The 19281-nt window shown below is 39.9% G+C and overlaps 1 protein-coding gene across 3 annotated transcripts in view; it reads right to left on the reverse strand.

Moving 5' to 3' along the window:
• The window catches only part of st3gal2 (ST3 beta-galactoside alpha-2,3-sialyltransferase 2), a 307587-nt gene that overhangs the window by 268480 nt on the left and 19826 nt on the right, over window positions 1–19281 (reverse strand). Inside the window, exon 2 of one of the 3 annotated variants that reach the window (XM_072279279.1) lies at window positions 15691–15784. The exons of the other annotated variants lie outside the window; for them this stretch is intronic. The gene's annotated coding sequence lies outside the window, so the exon portion shown is untranslated. The remainder of the gene's footprint in view (window positions 1–15690; window positions 15785–19281) is intronic. 3 annotated transcript variants of the gene reach the window in all.

The following is a 19281-nucleotide window of genomic DNA, read 5'->3' on the forward strand; positions in this document are numbered from 1 at the left end:
TATTATATACAGCTCTACTGTTACATCACAAAGAAACAGAAACATAGAAACATAGAAAATAGGTGCAGGAGTAGGCCATTCGGCCCTTCAAGCCTGCACCGCCATTTATTATGATCATGGCTGATCATCCAACTCAGAACCCTGCACCAGCCTTCCCTCCATACCCCCTGAACCCCATAGCCACAAGGGCCATATCTAACTCCCTCTTAAATATAGCCAATGAACTGGCCTCAACTGTTTCCTGTGGCAGAGAATTCCACAGATTCACCACCCTCTATGTGAAGAAGTTTTTCCTAATCTCAGTCCTAAAAGGCTTCCCCCTTATCCTCAAACTGTGACCCCTCGTTCTGGACTTCCCCAACGTCGGGAACAATCTTCCTGCATCTAGCCTGTCCAATCCCTTTAGGATTTTATACATTTGAATCAGATCCCCCCCCAATCTTCTAAATTCCAACGAGTACAAGCCTAGTTCATCTAGTCTTTCTTCATATGAAAGTCCTGCCATCCCAGGAATCAATCTGGTGAACCTTCTTTGTACTCCCTCTATGGCAAGGATGTCTTTCCTCAGATTAGGGGACCAAAACTGCACACAATACTCCAGGTGTGGTCTCACCAAGGCCTTGTACAACTGCAGTAGTACCTTCCTGCTCCTGTACTCGAATCCTCTCGCTATAAATGCCAGCATACCATTCGCCTTTTTCACCGCCTGCTGTACCTGCATGCCCACTTTCAATGACTGGTGTATAATGACACCCAGGTCTTGTTGCACCTCCCCTTTTCCTAATCGGCCACCATTCAGATAATAATCTGTTTTCCTATTTTTGCCACCAAAGTGGATAACTTCACATTTATCCACATTAAATTGCATCTGCCATGAATTTGCCCACTCACCCAACCTATCCAAGTCACCCTGCATCCTCTTAGCATCCTCCTCACAGCTAACACTGCCCCCCAGCTTCGTGTCATCCGCAAACTTGGAGATGCTGCATTTAATTCCCTCATCCAAATCATTAATATATATTGTAAACAACTGGGGTCCCAGCACTGAGCCTTGTGGTACCCCACTAGTCACTGCCTGCCATTCTGAAAAGGTCCTGTTTATTCCCACTCTTTGCTTCCTGTCTGCCAACCAATTCTCTATCCACATCAATACCTTACCCCCAATACCGTGTGCTTTAAATTTGCACACTCATCTCCTGTGTGGGACCTTGTCAAAAGCCTTTTGAAAATCCAAATATACCACATCCACTGGTTCTCCCCTATCCACTCTACTAGTTACATCCTCAAAAAATTCTATGAGATTCGTCAGACATGATTTTCCTTTCACAAATCCATGCTGACTTTGTCCGATGATTTCACCACTTTCCAAATGTGCTGTTATCACATCTTTGATAACTGACTCCAGCAGTTTCCCCACCACCGATGTTAGGCTAACCGGTCTATAATTCCCCGGTTTCTCTCTCCTTCCTTTTTTAAAAAGTGGGGTTACATTAGCCACCCTCCAATCCTTAGGAACTAGTCCAGAATCTAACGAGTTTTGAAAAATTATCACTAATGCATCCACTATTTCTTGGGCTACTTCCTTAAGCACTCTGGGATGCAGAAGATGGGATTGCCCCAGAAGGTTGAGTAAGGATGTTGCTGGGACTGGCAAAATTTACATATGATTAAAGAATTGGATAAACTAGAGCTATTTTCTTTGGATTTGAAAAATATGAGGAAAGATGTAATTGAATTGAATAAAATTATGAGATGCTTAAAAAGGGAAAGGAACTCATTTTCATGGCAGAAGGTTAAAAAAAGGGTACATGTTTGAACTATTTGTAGGAAGTTTTGAGGAAATGAGAAAATACTGTATCATAGTTGGAAGGTTGCAGTGGTGTGGAACTCATTGCTTGAAAAGATGAAGGAGGCACCCCCATCTTCCTAATTCTATCTGACATTTCTTGGAACAGTCATAAAGGACAGCAATCTGCAGGGCCAATGAGTTAGTGCTGAATAGTAAGATTAAGTTAGATAGCTGTTCCAACCAGTGCAGACCTGATAGGCTGAATAGCTGACTCCTTTTGTTATAAATGCAGGCTGATCAATTCATGCTTCCATGATCCATTCAGAATGCATTCTAATATATAAAAAAACATGTAACTTTATTTGAAAATCCACACACAAGAGAACCAGGTGCATAGAATAAAATGCTCCTTCAGTGGTAACAGAACCAATAGTCTTGGATCCCTGACAAAATGGCATTTTAGTAGATGCTTTATGCACTATATAATTTCTTATACGGTAATTTTGAGCATAAATAGGAAAATTATTTTAGTATTCCAAATCATTATGCATAATGGGAAAAGATGCTCTTGTCCTAAACTCATGATGTCCCATATGATCAGAAATCACTCATTGTTGTAGATTCCAGTCAAGGTAATTTTTTTTACTAGCAGGTTTAATAAAATCAAGAATGTACAATGCCAAGTGTCTGGGACTTGCTTTCAGAAATCCTACTACTTTCATACTTGTTAATGAGTTTCTTCAACTCAAGCAACTTACATCAGAATATAATAATTTGGTCTTCATTTTAATACTTTTTAATACTTCTTGTTCTATGATAAGCAAGCTGTGGTTGTCGAAGCCTGAAAACCCTGTTTCACTGGTTACATTAAATTGTTTTGTCCTTTTAAAAACTGGATCAATAATTTCATTTCAGGCCAGCTGAGATGTTAAACATGTTGATTCTATTCATTTAGAGCAGCAGAATCATTATATTTAGAAGTTGGAATTGATGTGTTGCCACACCAAATTTATGTTTGGAAAATCTGTTTCACAGCAATTTTAGTTCAGTCCTACAAAATGACTTCCAGAAGCCCATTACAGAATCCTAATTTGAGAGAATTCTCCTGTGGTTGGAAGTCTATTCTAATCTTTACATTTTGTGCAGAACTTGCTGACATCAGAAAATTTCCTTTTGCCACTCTGACAATTTACATTCTTGCTCTACTCTTGTAACATAGTTTCTCATTCTGTGCATTTTCCCAAAGGTCAAAAATTTTAGTTTCATCCTATTTTTTCCCTCAGTATTCTGATCTGTTGTTGTGATTCTATAGTACAGTGTTGTACTTTAGTACAAAGTCGAACTCAGCAATATTCTTTTAACTCCGTGCTTTATGATCCTTTTACAAACCAGCAAAACTCATTGTATTTCTCTTGTAGTTTAAAGTAGGCTTCAATTATACTGATGCCTCAGAAGAACTAGTCTAGTAGCACTGAGATCCATGGTGATGCAGTGCTTCGAGAAGTTGGTGATGAAGCACATCAACCCCAGCCCGAAACATAGATTCCTTCCAATTTGCCTGCAATCGACAGATCTGCAGCAGATCACTGGATCTTCATTTAACCCTGCAATATCTGGACAATGAAGATGCATACATCGGGATGCTCTTCATTGACTACAGCTCTATATATAACATCAACATCCCCTCAAAACTAATCAACAAGTTGAAAGACCTAGGCTTCAATACCTTCTTGTGCAACTGGATCCTTGATTTCCTCACTTGCAGACTCCAGTTAGTCTGGATTGTCAATATTTCCTCCACAATCATCAGCAGCACAAGGCTGTGAGCCTGAGCTGCCTGCTCGACTTGCTTTTACTTATGACTGCAAGGTGAAGTACAGGTCCAATACCATATTTAGGTTTGCTGATGACAGCACTATTCATGGCCAAATCAAAGCTGATGAGGATTTAGCACAGAAAGGAAAGTGGAAACCTGGCTGAAAGGTACCACAACAACAACCTATCATTCAAATCCTGCAAAACCAAAGAGGTGATTATTGATTATAGGAGGAGGAAACTGGAGGTCCATGAGCCACTCATCAGGGGATCAGAGGTGGAGAGGGTCAGCAACCTTTAAATTTCTTGGTCAAAGTCATAGTCATAGTTTATTGATTCCGGGGGAAATTGGTTTTCGTTACAGTTGTACCATAAATAATAAGTAGTAATAGAACCATAAATAGTTAAATAGTAATATGTAAATTATGCCAGTAAATTATGAAATAAGTCTAGGACCAGCCTATCGGCTCAGGGTGTCTGACCCTCCAAGGGAGGAGTTGTACAGTTTGATGGCCACAGGCAGGAATGACTTCCTATGACACTCTGTGCTGCATCTCGGTGGAATGAGTCTCTGGCTGAATGTACTCCTGTGCCCACCCAGTACATTATGTAATAGATGGGAGACATTGTCCAAGATGGCATGCAACTTGGACAGCATCCTCTTTTCAGACACGACCGTGAGAGAGTCCAGTTCCATCCCCACACCATCACTGGCCTTACGAATGAGTTTGTCGATTCTGTTGGTGTCTGCTACCCTCAGCCTGCTGCTCCAGCACACAATAGCAAACATGATAGCACTGGCCACCACAGACTCGTAGAACATCCTCAGCATCATCCGGCAGATGTTAAAGGACCTCAGTCTCCTCAGGAAATAGAGACGGCTCTGACCCTTCTTGTAGACAGCCTCAGTGTTCTTTGACCAGTCCAGTTTATTGTCAATTCGTTCCCCAGGTATTTGTAATCCTCCACCATGTCCACACTGACCCCTTGGATGGAAACAGGGGTCACCGGTACCTTAGCTCTCCTTAGGTCTACCACCAGCTCCTTCGTCGTTTTCACATTAAGCTGCAGATAATTCTGCTCACACAATGTGACAAAGTTTCCTACCGTAGCCCTGTACTCAGCCTCATCTCCCTTGCTGATGCATCCAACTATGGCAGAGTCATCCGAAAACTTCTGAAGATGACAAGACTCTGTGCATCATTTCGGAGGATTTGTCCAGGATGGAGCACATAACTGCTTTTACAAAGGCGGCATAGCAGTGCCTCTACTTTCTCAGAAGTTCAGGAAGATCTACAACTCTGACAAGCTGCTATAGATGTACAATGCAAAGCATGCTGACTGGTTACATCAGGGACTGGTATGGAAACAACAATGTACTTGAATGGAAAAGCCTACAGATTGTATTGGATATAGCCCAATCCATCACAGGTAAAGCCATCCCCTCCACTGAGCACATCTACAAGGAGTGCTATCGCAGAAAAGCAGTACCTATTATCGAGCACCCTCACTATCCAGCCCATGTTCTCTTCTTGCTGCTGCCATCAGGAAGGAGGTATAGGGGCCTCGGGTCCCACACCACCAGGTTCAGGAATGGTTAGTACCCCTCAACCACCAGGCTCTTGAACCACTCACGATAACTTTACTCAGCATCACTCACCGCAAAACACTGAACTGATTCCGCAATCTGTGGACTCACTTTCAATGACCCTACAACTCTATTCTCAAGATTTATTACTTAGTTATTATTTTTTTTCTTTTTGTACTGTATTTGAAGTTTGTTGTCTTTTCTACACTGGTTGTTTTTCCATCTTTGTTGTATGCGCTTTTTCATTGATTTTATTCTGTTTCTTTGTATTTACTGGGAATGCCTGCAAGAAAATAAATCTCAGGGAAGTATATTGTGACAGATATGTACTTTGATAATAAACCTACTTCGAAGTTTTTCTCATTAACATGGGCTGAATCTGACCATACAAATTAATCAGGGACTTATTTTCCAAACCTATTTCTATATTTCACGATAGATATTGATCAAGCATCCACTCAGTCAATATAAACTAGCAAAAATTTTTAAATGGAAGGAACACATACAAAATGCTGGAGGAACTCAGCAGGTAAGGCAGCGTTTATGAAAGGGAATAACCAGACAACGTTTCAGGCTGAGACTCTTCATCAGGACTGGAAAGGAAGAAGGCAGATTGAGGTGGAGAAGGGGAAGGAGTACAAGCTGGCAGGTGTTAGGGGAAACCGGATGAGGGAGGAAGGTGGATGGGTGGGTGTGGGGGAGGAAGTAAGAAGCTGGGAGATAATAGGTGGAAGTGGTAAAGGGCAGAAGAACAAGGAATCTTATAGGAGAGGATAATGGACCATGAAGAAGGGAAGAAGAATGAGCATCAGAGATGGGCAGATGAGAAGTGAAGAAAAAGAGAGGAGGAGGGAGGGGGGAGAAATTACCAGAAATTCATGTTTATGCCATCAAGTCGGAGGCTACCCAGACTGAATAAGGTATTGCTCCATCAAACCGAGTGACAGTACAGGTGGCCATGGACCAACATATTCCAATGGGAATGGGAACTTGAGCTGAAGTGCGTGGCTACCTGAAAATCCCAGCTTTTGTGGTAGACGGAGTAAAGATGCTCAGCAAAGCATTCTCCCAATCTACATTGGGTCTCACTGATATAGAGGAGGCCCCTCCAGGAGTACCGAATACAGGAGATGACCCCCACAAAAATCGCAGTGCTCACCTCCCCTGGAAGGACTGTTTGTGGCCCTGAATGATGATGAGGGAGGTGGTGTAGGGGCATGTGCAGCACTTGTCTCACTTGCAGGGAGTAAATATCATGGGGTAGTTTAGTTAGAAGAAACGGGTAGACAAGGGAGTCAAGTAGAGAGCAATCACTACATAAAACTGAGAATGGGTGAGAGGGAAAGATTTGTTTAGGGTAGGATCCCATTGTAGATGTTAGAAGTTAGGAAGAATGACAGGCTACATATAGAGGGTCATGGGGAGGTAGGCAAGGAGAAGGGGAACACTTGCCCTGTAATGGAGGTAGGAAGATGGGATGAGGGCAGATGTGTGAAAATGGAGATGTGCGTGAGGGCAGTATTGGTGGTGGTTGTGGAATGGAAATCCTGTTCTTTGAAAAAGGACAACTCAAATGTTCTAGAATGGAAAGCCTCATCCTGACAACAGATGTGGCAGAAATAGAGGGACTGAGAAAAGGGAATAGCATCTTCATAAGTGACAGGGCAGGAACAGCTACAGTCAAGATAACTGTGAGAGTCAGCAGGTGTATAAAAGACATCAGCAGATAGTCTGTCTCCCGAGGGAAGAGAGAGGGGGAAGGAGAGAGGGTGGGGGGAAAGAGACAGTGGGGTGAGAGAGACAGTGGGGTGAGAGAGAGAGAGGGAGGGGGAGAGAGGGGGAGAGAGGGGGAGAGAGGGGGAGAGAGGGGGAGAGAGGGGGAGAGAGGGGGAGAGAGGGGGAGAGAGGGGGAGAGAGGGGGAGAGAGGGGGAGAGAGGGGGAGAGAGGGGGAGAGAGGGGGAGAGAGGGGGAGAGAGAGGGAGAGAGAGGGAGAGAGAGGGAGAGAGAGGGAGAGAGAGGGAGAGAGAGGGAGAGAGGGAGAGAGGGAGAGAGGGAGAGAGGGAGAGAGGGAGAGAGAGAGGGAGAAAGGGAGAGAGGGAGGGAGAGAGGGAGGGAGAGAGGGAGGGAGAGAGGGAGGGAGAGAGGGAGGGAGAGAGGGAGGGAGAGAGGGAGGGAGAGTGGGGTGAGAGGGAGAGTGGGAGGGAGGGAGGAGTGGGGAGCGGGGAGGAGAGAGGGAGGAGGGATCCAGAGATCAAAAATGGACCAAGTAAATTTGAGGTCAGGGTGGAAGCTGGAGGCAAAGTTGGTGAAATTGATGAGCTCTGCATGGGTGCAGGAAGCAGCACCATGCAGTCATCAATATAGCAGAAAGAGTTAGGGGCGTACTGTAATACCAGTGTGCACCTGTTACATAGACTGTCCATTGTAGATGACAAAAAGGCAAGCTTAGCTGAGGCCCATGTCGGTGCCCGTGGCTAAAAATGGAAAATGGAAATTTGCCTCATGTTCTGTAGAGACCAATTACATAATTCATAATTTTCTGATATTTCTTAAATGAATAAAACATTTGCCCCTTTTTTCTAACACTGCAAATCTGGATAAATATTACCCCTGAATTTGCATATGCCTAGATCTTTCAAACATTGCAATAAGAAATACTAGAATAATTACAGGCAAATTAAGTGAAAACATTCGTAAGAGGGCTTTACATTAAAAACAGCTTCCTGCAATTTAGTGGTTTCAAAGTTTCATGTAAGACATCATAGAGGATTACAACTAGTCCTAACATTCTATTCAGGGATAAAACTCTCAAGTTCTTATCTCTTTGCACCATAAATATTGCTTAAAAAACACCACTTCAATTAGACTGATCATTCCATTCAGATATTTACCTGAATTTGGAGTAATATCTTTTACTTAACAAAGAACTTCCATTCTTGTAAGAAGTATGCATGAAGGCCACTTCCTTCCTGCCCAACTATCACATTCTAAGATTTCTTCAATCTCCTCTGGTTGCTTGAGATGCAATAGAATGAGGAAAATTAGAGTTCTTATTGCTGTTGAAATCAGGTACAGTATGTAAACCTGGGAGACATGATGCAATTTGATTTGTACAAACAAAATTGATATTTATGTTATAAGCTTGACAAAAGGAACACTGTTAAAATTCCATCTAAGTCTAAATGGATCGATGTTGATTCATTGCTTGGTCTCTATAAAAAGGTTGATTTTAATTTCAAGTATTTAAAAGTAAATAGAAATTAATACACGGGAAAATAACACGTGCAAGAAACAAGTCAAGTTTGCAATAGATGGGTCCTATTTTGTAGCAATATGAATTATTCATAAAACAAATGTAATTAGTTGTTCTAATCACACAGGAATTGTAGCTGAATCTGCAGTTAATACCAGGACTGCAGTGTCACAGAAGCAGGGAGTCTGCAGAGAGACTTGAACAGGTTGAGAGTGGGAAAAGAATTGGCATCTGGATTACAGCACAGGGAAGCGTGTGCTTATGCAGTCTGTAGGAAGAATAAAGGTGTATAATATTTTCTAAACTGAGTAAATTCAAAAATTTAAAATTCAAAAAGGGACTTTGAAATCCTTAACATTAAGTTGCAGGTTGGCTAGGTAGTAAAGAAGGTAAATGTAATGTTAGCATTCATTCTGAGAGAACGAGAATATAGAGCGAGGATATGCTGCTGAAGCTTTCCGGCATTACTCAGGCTGCATTTGATATATTGAGCAACTTCGGGCCATGTCTCCATATGTATTAGCCCTGGAGAGGGACCAGAGGAGGTTCAAAAGAATGATCCAGGAATGGAAGACTTAACATAAGAGGAGTGTTTAATGTTCTGGGCCTATACTTAATGGAGTTCAGAATGAAAAGATTCAGAGCGTGAGAAGTATCACGAACATAGGTGGAAAGGGATTGAACAAGGTGGGGATAAAACCATGTCGAGGTATGCAGAAACGAGTTCGGTAGGACAGGAGCAAACTGAGACAATAGGTCTACCTGGACAGGCAGGTTTGTGGATCTTGGGTAGGAGGCAGAAACAGAAAGTGCGAGGTGTGGGAACTATGAGGTTGGTGGCAGTGGATGGGAGATCCCCAGAGCTGATAAGGTTGGTGATGGAGTGGGAGACAATGGCTTGGTGCTCCTTAGTGGGGTCATGAGCGAGGGGTACATAAGAGGAGGTATCAGCGAGTTGTCACTGTGCCTTGGCAAGGTAGAGGTCAGCACGCCGGACTACAACAGCACCCCCCTTATCGGCGAGTTTTATAGTAAGGTTAGGATTGGTGTGGAGGGAATGGAGAGCAGAGCGTTCGGAAGGAGTGAGGTTGGAACTGGAACACGGTGTGGTGAAGTCAAGACGGTTGATGTCCCGTCAGCAGATCCTATCATTTTGGATCTCCCCCTCCCCCTCCCAATCTCTTACTATTTCTTCTTTCAGTTAGTCCTGACAAAGGGTTTCGGCCCGAAACGTGGACTGTACCTCTACCTATAGATGCTGCCTGGCCTGCTGCGTTCACCAGCATTTTGTGTGTTTAACTATAGGCCAGTTAGTTTAATATCTGTAGTTGGGAAAATGCTTGAGGCTATCATTAAAGTGGAAAAAGTGAGGCATCTGGAAAGAAATGGATCCATCAGGCAGACGCAGCATGGTCGTCCTTAGTGGGAGCAGGTCAGCAGAGGCAGGTCCTGTTTGACAAACTTACTGAATTTCTTTGAGGATATAACAAGATATGAGAAGATAGAGGGCAGCAGATGGATGTTATTTACTTGGATTTCCAGAAGGTGTTCGATAGGTGCCAAGACTTACCCATCAGATAAGATGCATAGAGTGGCGGTGATGTAATAGCATGGATAGAGGATTGGTTAACTAATAGAAAGTAGTGAGTTGGGATACACGGGTGTTACTCTGGTTGGCAATCAGTGGTGAGCACCGGGGTTGGTGCTGGGCCCACAACTGTTCACGACTTACATGAACAATCTGGAAGAGTGGACCGAGTGTAGTGTATCTAAGTTTGCTGATGACACTAAAGTGAATGGGAAAGCAAATTGTGCAGAAGATACAGAGAGTCTGCAGAGAGATATAGATAGGTTAAGTGAGTGGGCAAGGGTGTAGCAGATGGAGTACACTGTTGGCAAATTGTGCAGAAGATATGGAGAGTCTGCAGAGAGATATAGATAGGTTAAGTGTGTGGGCAAGGGTCTGGCAGATGGAGTACACTGTTGGCAAATTGTGCAGAAGATATGGAGAGTCTGCAGAGAGATATAGATAGGTTAAGTGAGTGGGCAAGGGTCTGGCAGATGGAAGAGTGCATTATTATTATTTAAATGGTACAAAATAATTGGAGCCTGCTGCTGTACAGGAGGACTTGGGAGTGTTTGCGCATGAATCACAAAAGATTGGTTTGCAGGTGCAGCAGGCTATCAAGAAGGTCTTCATTGCTAAAGGGATTGAATTTAAGAGTAGGGAAGTTATGCTGCAACTGTATAGAGTATTGGTGAGGGTGCACCTGGAGTACTGCGTACAGTTCTGATCTCCTTACTTGAGGAAGGATATACTGGCTTTGGACGTGGTGCAGAGGAGATTCACCAGGTTGATTCCAGAGATGAGGGGGTTAGACTATGAGGAGAGATTGAGTTGTTGGCACTGTACTCACTGGGATTCAGAAGAACGAGAGGAGATCTTATTGAAACACACAAAATTATGAAAGGGGTAGATAAGACAGAGGCAGGAAAGATGATAGATGAGACTAGAACTAGAGGACATGGCCTCAAGATTCGGGGGAGTACATTTTGGATGGAGATGAGGAGGAACTGCTTTTCCCAGAAAGTGGTGAATCTGTGGAATTCTCTGCCCAATGAAGCAGTGGAGGCTACTTCAGTAAATATATTTAAGAGAAGGTCGGAAATGGATTTTTGCATAGTAGGGTAATTAAGGGTTATGGGGAACTGGCAGATAGGTGGAGATGAGTCCATGGTCAGATCAGCCATGATCTTATTGAATGGCGGAGCAGGCTCAATGGACCAGATGGCCTACTCCTGCTCCTATTTCTTATGTTCTTATGTAAATAATTTGGTTTATGCAGGGGTTAATCATGCTCCCACCACCATCCAAAAAAAGAACCTCTGGACCTTGGCTCACCTCCAGAAGAAATGCATGCTTAAGAATGAAGAAGAGGACTGTCCAGAGCTATGAGCATCAAGTAAATTCGATTGCAGAATTATGTAAATAACACCTGCTGTAACTATAAATAAATAACCTCACAAAATGTAAACCTATATGATTTAAGTTTTCTACTTTTCGACTGCCATTCTGAGTAATTACGCAATAGCAGGACTTTCTCAAATTAAATATTCAAATTTTAATTCTCTCTTTAAAAGGTCAACATGAAAATTTTCATTTAAAACTTGTGTGATAAATTCAAGTTTAAATAATGAACTTATGGAGTATACAGAAACTTCATTACAAATGCTGAGTATGCATGAAATTGACATGTAGTAGAAATAATAGACACCGAAAACAAACAAAACAGAAACAGACCAATTGACTTAGCCATAGAGTACTACAGCACAGAAGCAGACCAATTGACTTAGCCATAGAGTATTACAGTACAGAAACAGACCAATCGACTTAGCCATAGAGTATTACAGTACAGAAACAGACCAACTGACTCAGCCATAGAATATTACAGCACAGAAACAGACAGGGGCATAAAAAGAGTTTTTGGTGCATTGGCCTTTGTAAATCAGAATATAGAGTACAGGAGTTGGGGTGTTATGTTGAAGTTGAATAAGATGTTGTGAAGGCCAAATTTTGAATATTGTGTGCAGTACTGGTGACCTATCTATAAGATTGAAAGAGTACAGAGAAAATTTACAAGGATGTTGTTGGGCCTTGAGGACCCCAGTTAAAATTTGAGTAGGTTAAGACTTTATTCCCTAGAGCAACACTCACAACAAGCTGGAGGAACCCGACGAAGGGTTCTGGCCCGAAACGTTGATTGATCGTTTCCACGGATGCTGCCCAACCTGCTGAGTTCCTCCAGCTTGTTGTGAATGTTGCTTTGATTCCAGCATCTGCAGAATATTTTGTTTTTATTCCCTAGAGCATAGGAGAATGAGGGTAGATTTGATAGCGGTATACAAAGTTCTGACAGATAGACAGGGCAAACGTATACAGTCTATCTCTCCCTCAGGTTGGGTGAGACTATCTGGAGGTCATAGGTTTAGAGTGAAAGGTGAAACATTTAAGGGGAATCTGAGATGGAACTTCTTCGCTTAAAGAGTGGTAAGAGCCGTGAGCAGAAATGGTGTATGTGGGTTCAATTGCAACTTCTAAGAAGTTTGGATAGGTACATGGATAGAGGGGTTTGGAGGGCCATGGTCTGGGTGCAGGTAGATGGGACTAAGCAGAAAAGCCAGTCCATGATACACAGTTTGTTCTCCTTTTAAACTTACTGCATCCATCTTCATCTACTTCATCACCCTATATCTACCCTATACCTCATCTATTTTTCCCTAAAAATGTATCTATACAATTTCCTTCCTGTGGAAAGAGCCACAGTCCCTGATCACAATTTTTTTTTAATAAATTCATGAATTCCCCTGGGCCTTATTGTTACAGTTTCCAGATAATGCACTCATTAGTTCTATATTGCTTTCCCCATCCTTCAGAAGACAAAATTATAAGACCTCAGTGAAATAAGGGGCACATGAAAACCAAGAAGTCAAATATCTTACATGCAATACACAATAAAAATAAAAATTACAATTTTCTTTTTGAAATGAAAAATATGTAATTAGAATGGATGATGTCTCAAAACACATTACAAACAATGAAACACTTTTGAAGTATATTTACTGACATATGCAATGGACAGCCAATTTGAATGACAACAATATAATTCTCAAAGGGTGGTGATTAAGTTACTAGATTCACATACAACAGTCTTAGCCATTGATCCCAAGACAAGTTCAGGTCATACACAAGTTCAGAACCTACCTATGCTGGGGAGTTTCAATTCAGATAATGAAATAAATCTGGAGTGTCAAAACATAGCTTGGTTCAATAACAGTAACCATAAAGTTACCAGATTGTCATAGAAATCTATTCATCAGGAAGGAAATTTGTCACCCTTACCTGGCTGGTCTGGCCTGAATATAATTGTAAATCTATCAAAGCTAATACTGTGTTCTCAGTTACATGGGCAATCGGAAAGGGACAATAAAATACCAGCAGTATTCACATCCAATGAATAAAAGAACCTGAGCAATTAACCCATTTCCTCTGAAATATTTGGGGAAGGATATTGGTTCAGACTGTTGAGGAAGCCATTTATGTTTGTCACATTCATCACATACTTATCCCAAGGGTGGCACCAATGGTTACAATAGGGGAATATTACACAAAATTATCAGTCCAATATTGCAATTAAACCTTAAATTATGATTTTTACCCTTATTTCATGCACTGAAACAGCACTGAAAGCATGATAAGCAGATTTAATACTGACAATTCAGCAAAAATAAAGTTGACTGATTAAGTTGCTTCTTTCAAAGAGGTGCTGATTGGCACTACCCTGTTGCAAATAATACTTCCACGTTTTTAAGAATTTTGAAATGCACACATACCTTGAAGCAAGAACAAAAGAAATCACTTGTTCCAATTAGATTACACATGCTCCAAGTTCTCCTGACAGTGCACTGACAGAAAGAAACTATTTCATAACTATCTGTACTGCAGTCTCTAGAAATCAGTCTGTCTGTTTCAGTCTAATTCAAGCCATAATGTAAGTTACCTTTAGCAATTATCACCCTATGATCCAAAGTGAATGGATGCAGTCACTAAATATTTATATCAAGGGACAAGATATATTAATTTCTTTGCACAGTTCAACAATTGCAATATTTAACATGGATCTGTTTGGTATGCACTTTTTATGTACAATTCATCAAATGGTTAAAACCCATTCAGAAATAGGTCCGCAGTGAGCTCATTTGTACTAACCAGCAAAGAACTTAATTTTAGGATCAAAAGTCACAAGTTGAATTCGTCATCTCTAGTGATACAGCTGATTCCAATTTCATCCCAACCAACCAACCGTTCATAAACAGGTTCACTTCCAAAGTGTTAACAACTAACATGAAGAGTCACTAAATGTAGGGGGAATCTAAATGTTTCCAACCCTCGCTCCTTAAATGGAAATTACAGTAGATTATTAAAATACCCTCCAAGTGCTCCTGCTACATTTTGTCACCCTGCAACCTTATCCTTCAATCTCTTTGAATTATGGAGTATGTGTATAAATGACTCTCTCCAGCAGACTTCATCATGATCATCATGACTCCAGTATTTCTACTATTTTTTAATGTTTAATTGTACATGATTTTTTTTTGTGTTCTATCACTGAGCAGCAGTGAACCATCTGACTGGCCTATCAGAGTTCTCTCTGGGAACTAGTTGACTTGATCAGCATTTCTGATCTGGCTATTGTTCACCATTGTACTTAATAATAAAAAAAAGAATGGCTTGACAAGGCACAGTTCGTGTGTTACCTCAGGAACCTAATTTTCATATTACTAGTCTTAACTGCCTTAATTAGAAAAACCAAAGGTGGAGCCATTTACCTGACTTTAAATACAGTGACAATTTAAGAAATTTGAACCATAAATAAATGGGTAGAAAATTCAGAAATAAGAGGTGCAGTGGGACTTGGGATTCCCTAAAAGTTAACTCGCAGGTTGACTGAATGGCCTACTTCTGCTTGTATGTCTTTTGGTCCAAATAGTTAACTTTAATATTTTATTAGGAAAGGGGTTCTGTAAATACGAATGGATGACTGCTACTGCAGGAATTAAAACAAAATCTTAACAGAAGTTTAAGAGAATTAACGGATGTGTTTTGCAATCAACTATCTGCCACAGTTACTATAATCAAATTTACTGACTCCTTATCATAACTGAACAGAAGGCAGGAAAAAGGTATGCAATCCATGCTGCTATTATTCTTCCAAGGAACCTGACCACATTAACAAAATCCCAGCTGGTCTTATGATCAAATGAATTGTGTCCAGTGGTATCACCTGATGAAGGACATAGCTGTATAGCAGTCAACACTTGAGCCTCACAACTCCAAGGACACAGGTTTGGCCAGATCACAGGCACTGTGTGCATTGAGTCTGCACATTCTCCTGATGACCGTGTGTGTTTTCAGTGGATGTTCTCGTTTTCTCCCATTTCTCAAAGACACACTGGCATGCAAGTTGGGTACTGCAAGTTACTTACAGAATCAAAGGGAGTTGATGGGCATATCAGACATTGTATTGTTTTATAATAGTAAGTTAAAAGCTTTTGTTTACATGCCATCCAGAAAGATCACGCAATACACAAGTACATCCAGGTAGCTAAAGAAATATCAGCATATAGTGTCGAGAATAAACGTGATGGGTGGATCTGCTGAGGTCAGCTTGCAAATAGTCACTTACCATGCCATTCTGAAAGCTGTTGCAGGGCCACAGGAAAATGAGGAGAGGGGAACTGGGACTGATGGGATTGTTCTGCTGGAAGCAAGCTGAATGACTTTTTCCATGATGAAGTGAAGCCATCAGCAAAATGAAAATAAAGATTTTGATTATTCCTTTTGGTCAATCAAGGCTAAAGGTCAAAATATCAGAAATATGCCATTCAATAAAGACTGAGCAGAAAATATTAACTGTTTAAACAAGTTCTTAAGAACCATTTTAAGTAACGTGTAGATTCTGACTAGTTGATAACTTTAGGATGTTGTGTGCTCAAGCGCAATCATTCTCCCTCAATATTTTTGTATAATTATACTGGACAACAAAGATTTTGCTTTCTGAATACTTCTGGGTGTGTCTTATGGATGTTGAACTGCTGATAATAAAAATTACTATGAAAATTTCCAGATTCTCCAGGAGGTGCTCATGGAGTGAGGTTAATTTTGGCTTCGCTCTATTACCATTACTTTTTTTAACCTATGATCCCCCTTATTTAATTTATTTTTACCTACACTAAAAGATTTATACCACTGAATTATCCCTGAGCTATGACTGAGAAATTTGAAGAAATGAGCAAAGAAGTAAGTACAAGATCTAAAGGGCGAGATCGTAAAAATGGGAAAGATTCCGACGATAACGGGAGGAAAATGGTGAACCTAAGCAAACTGAATTAACTTATGGTACACTGTTGAATCTTTTAAGTGTAAAATTTGACAAACAACGTCAAAGTTTTAAAGAAGACTTAAAGTCAGTTAAGGATTCTTTGGAATCACTTAGTGACAAAGTTAAACAGCAACAAACCAAAATTGCAGAATTGAACAATGAAGCTCGGAAGAGAGATCTGAAAATTGAGAGTTTGGAACAAAAATTGCCTTCAATGTCTAAATGGCTGGAGAGTTTTAAATCCAAGATTGTTGATCTAGAAAATTGATCCAGAAGACAGATTATCATTTCCATCTCGTGGAGAATTTCAGTCCAGAAGTAATGAAGGAGCGGCTGGTTTTCAAATCTCTGATGTCGGAATGTTACCAAAATGGTCTCAGACCAGCTTTATTGTACCCTGCGCGTTTAAGAATTTCTCCTCTGGAAGGATCACGCCGTATCTTTTACCCCACAAGTGCTGTTCAAAGTTTCTTGGATGAGCACTACCCAACTGCTATGGACGCTTCGCTCTAATTAATGCATGGCTCTCGCATATTGGCTCTGTTTTTATATGCTTCCTTTTTAAAGCCTATAATTATCTTATGATAGTGGACCTTTATAAGTTCAAGATTTTCGTTTTTGTTTAGTAGTGTAGGTATTTTTCACATTTCAATTAAAGTTTTTCTTTGTTGATGAATTTATTTTTTTGATTTTACTAATTTTTAACCATTTGATTTTTAACATTGTTATTAATGATTTGATGGTGAATTTCTATTACACTGGAGGAATATCTTGTGTTTTTTTTGCTTCGTGTAATTAAAATGGTGGTTTATTTTCCTTTCTTCATAATACCTTTTGTTTTTTTTTAACTGCGTCATTTTTTCGTGTTCCTCTCCCCATAATTCCTTTCTTTCTTTGGAAGTGCATTTTTAATTGTTTATGTTTGTAATTGACTAATAACGTGTATTGGTGCTTACTTTTTTCTTTCATTTTAGAAACCACAATATGAAGAATGTTATAGTTCAGTGTTTAATTTTCTTTTGGATTTCAGGTGGTTCTCTTTTCAAGATATATCTTTGGAGCTGCCTTCTGGAGAAATGGGGGTAGATTTAGTTTTAGTTTATTCTCTGGCATTTTCCTGGCTTAGTCTCGGGTCTTTGTGGATGGACGGTGGGGGGATTTTTACTATTAGCTTCTCAATTGGGCTGACTTAGAACTACATAAATGTCTGCAATGTCGTGACTTCCGGTTCCCTTCTGAATTTTTGTTCCTCTTTCAATTTCATGAATTTTACATTATGGTTAACTCTTTATATACCAAAGGGGTGATTCCAGGAAAATATGGCTCAGATTATTAATTTTGTTTCTTGGAATACAAACGGTTTAAACCATCCGATTAAACAGAAAAAGATTTTTAAAGTATTCCAAAGAATGAATGCTCATATTATTTTTGCACAAGAAACTCATGTGAGGAAAGAGGATAATCAGCGTTTCTTTAGGTTTTGGAAGGATTAACAGTATCACTTGAACTCTCAAGCCAAAGTGAAAGGAGTTCCAAATTTTATAGTTTCCTCAATTACATTTGTTCATCATGACATCGTTTCACATCCGAATGGCAGATTTTTGTTAATTACTGGATTACTTTTTAATAAAACAAGTTGTTATGGTTAATGTCTATGCTCCAAACGTGGACTATCCCAAATTTTTAAGCATTTATTTACTTCTTTTCCTAATTTAAATGAGTATATGTTGATAATGGGTGGTGATTTTAATTGTTGTTTAAATCCCTTGATCCATAGATCTATATCTAGTCAGGCTTTATCAAATAAGTTGGCTACTCTTATCAACTCTTTTATGATTGATTCTGGAAGTTCAGAAATTTGGAGATTTCTACACCCTAAGGATAAAGAGTTTACATTCTTCTCACATGTTCATCATTCCTATTCTAGACCACTTTTTTATTGACTCTCGTTTAATTCCATCTGTGATTGACTGTAACTATGACACTATTGCCATTTCTGATCATGTATCCATTAACTTTCTATCAAGTTAATGGATACATCTCCTAGTACTAGACAATGGCGGTTTAATTCCAATCTGTTTCAAGACCTGGATTTTGTTAAGTTTATGAAGGAACAGATTGATTTCTTCTTTTCAACTAATATTACAGAAGAAATTTCCAGCGGGACAATATGGGATACTTTTAAAGCATATATCCGTGGACAGATTATTTCCTATTCTGTTGGTTCGAAAAACCGTATTAAGGATGAAACACTTCTGTTCGTTGATAAGATTAAAGAAATTGATAAGAAATATTCCATTGCTCCTAGTAAGGAGCTTTATAAACAGAGAGTTGAACTTCAAATGGAACACAGTTTATTATTCACATCCTCGATTGAAAATCAACTAATGAAAACCAGAAGTGAGCTTTATATACATAGCTTTAAATTGGGTAAATTACTAGCTAATCAATTGAAAACTGTTTCGGTTAAACGTCAAATTATTAAGATTCGTAAACATGATGACACCTTGACAGTTGATCATGATGAGATAAACAGATCTTTTCAAGAATTTTATACTTCTTTATGCCACTCTGAATTTCCTCATGATCCCAATACCATGCAACACTTTTTAAGGGAATTGAACTTTCTGAAATTATCATCTGAAGAATGTTTAACATTAGAAATTCCTATTACGGATGAAGAAATAAAAGGTGTTATTTCCTCAATGAACTCTGGCAAAGCACCGGGTCCGGATGGCTATACAGTAGAATTCTTTAAGTTTTTTTCTTCTATTCTTTCTCCTTGGTTGAGTAGAGTTTTTAAAGAAGCAATTAGATCAGGTAAATTACCACAATCATTTTATAGAGCTTCTATTTCTTTAATTCTAAAAAAATCCTACTGATTTTGCATCATAT

The sequence above is a fragment of the Mobula birostris genome, chromosome 15, assembly GCF_030028105.1.
Source record: "Mobula birostris isolate sMobBir1 chromosome 15, sMobBir1.hap1, whole genome shotgun sequence".
NCBI classification, from domain to species: Eukaryota; Metazoa; Chordata; class Chondrichthyes; order Myliobatiformes; family Myliobatidae; genus Mobula; species Mobula birostris.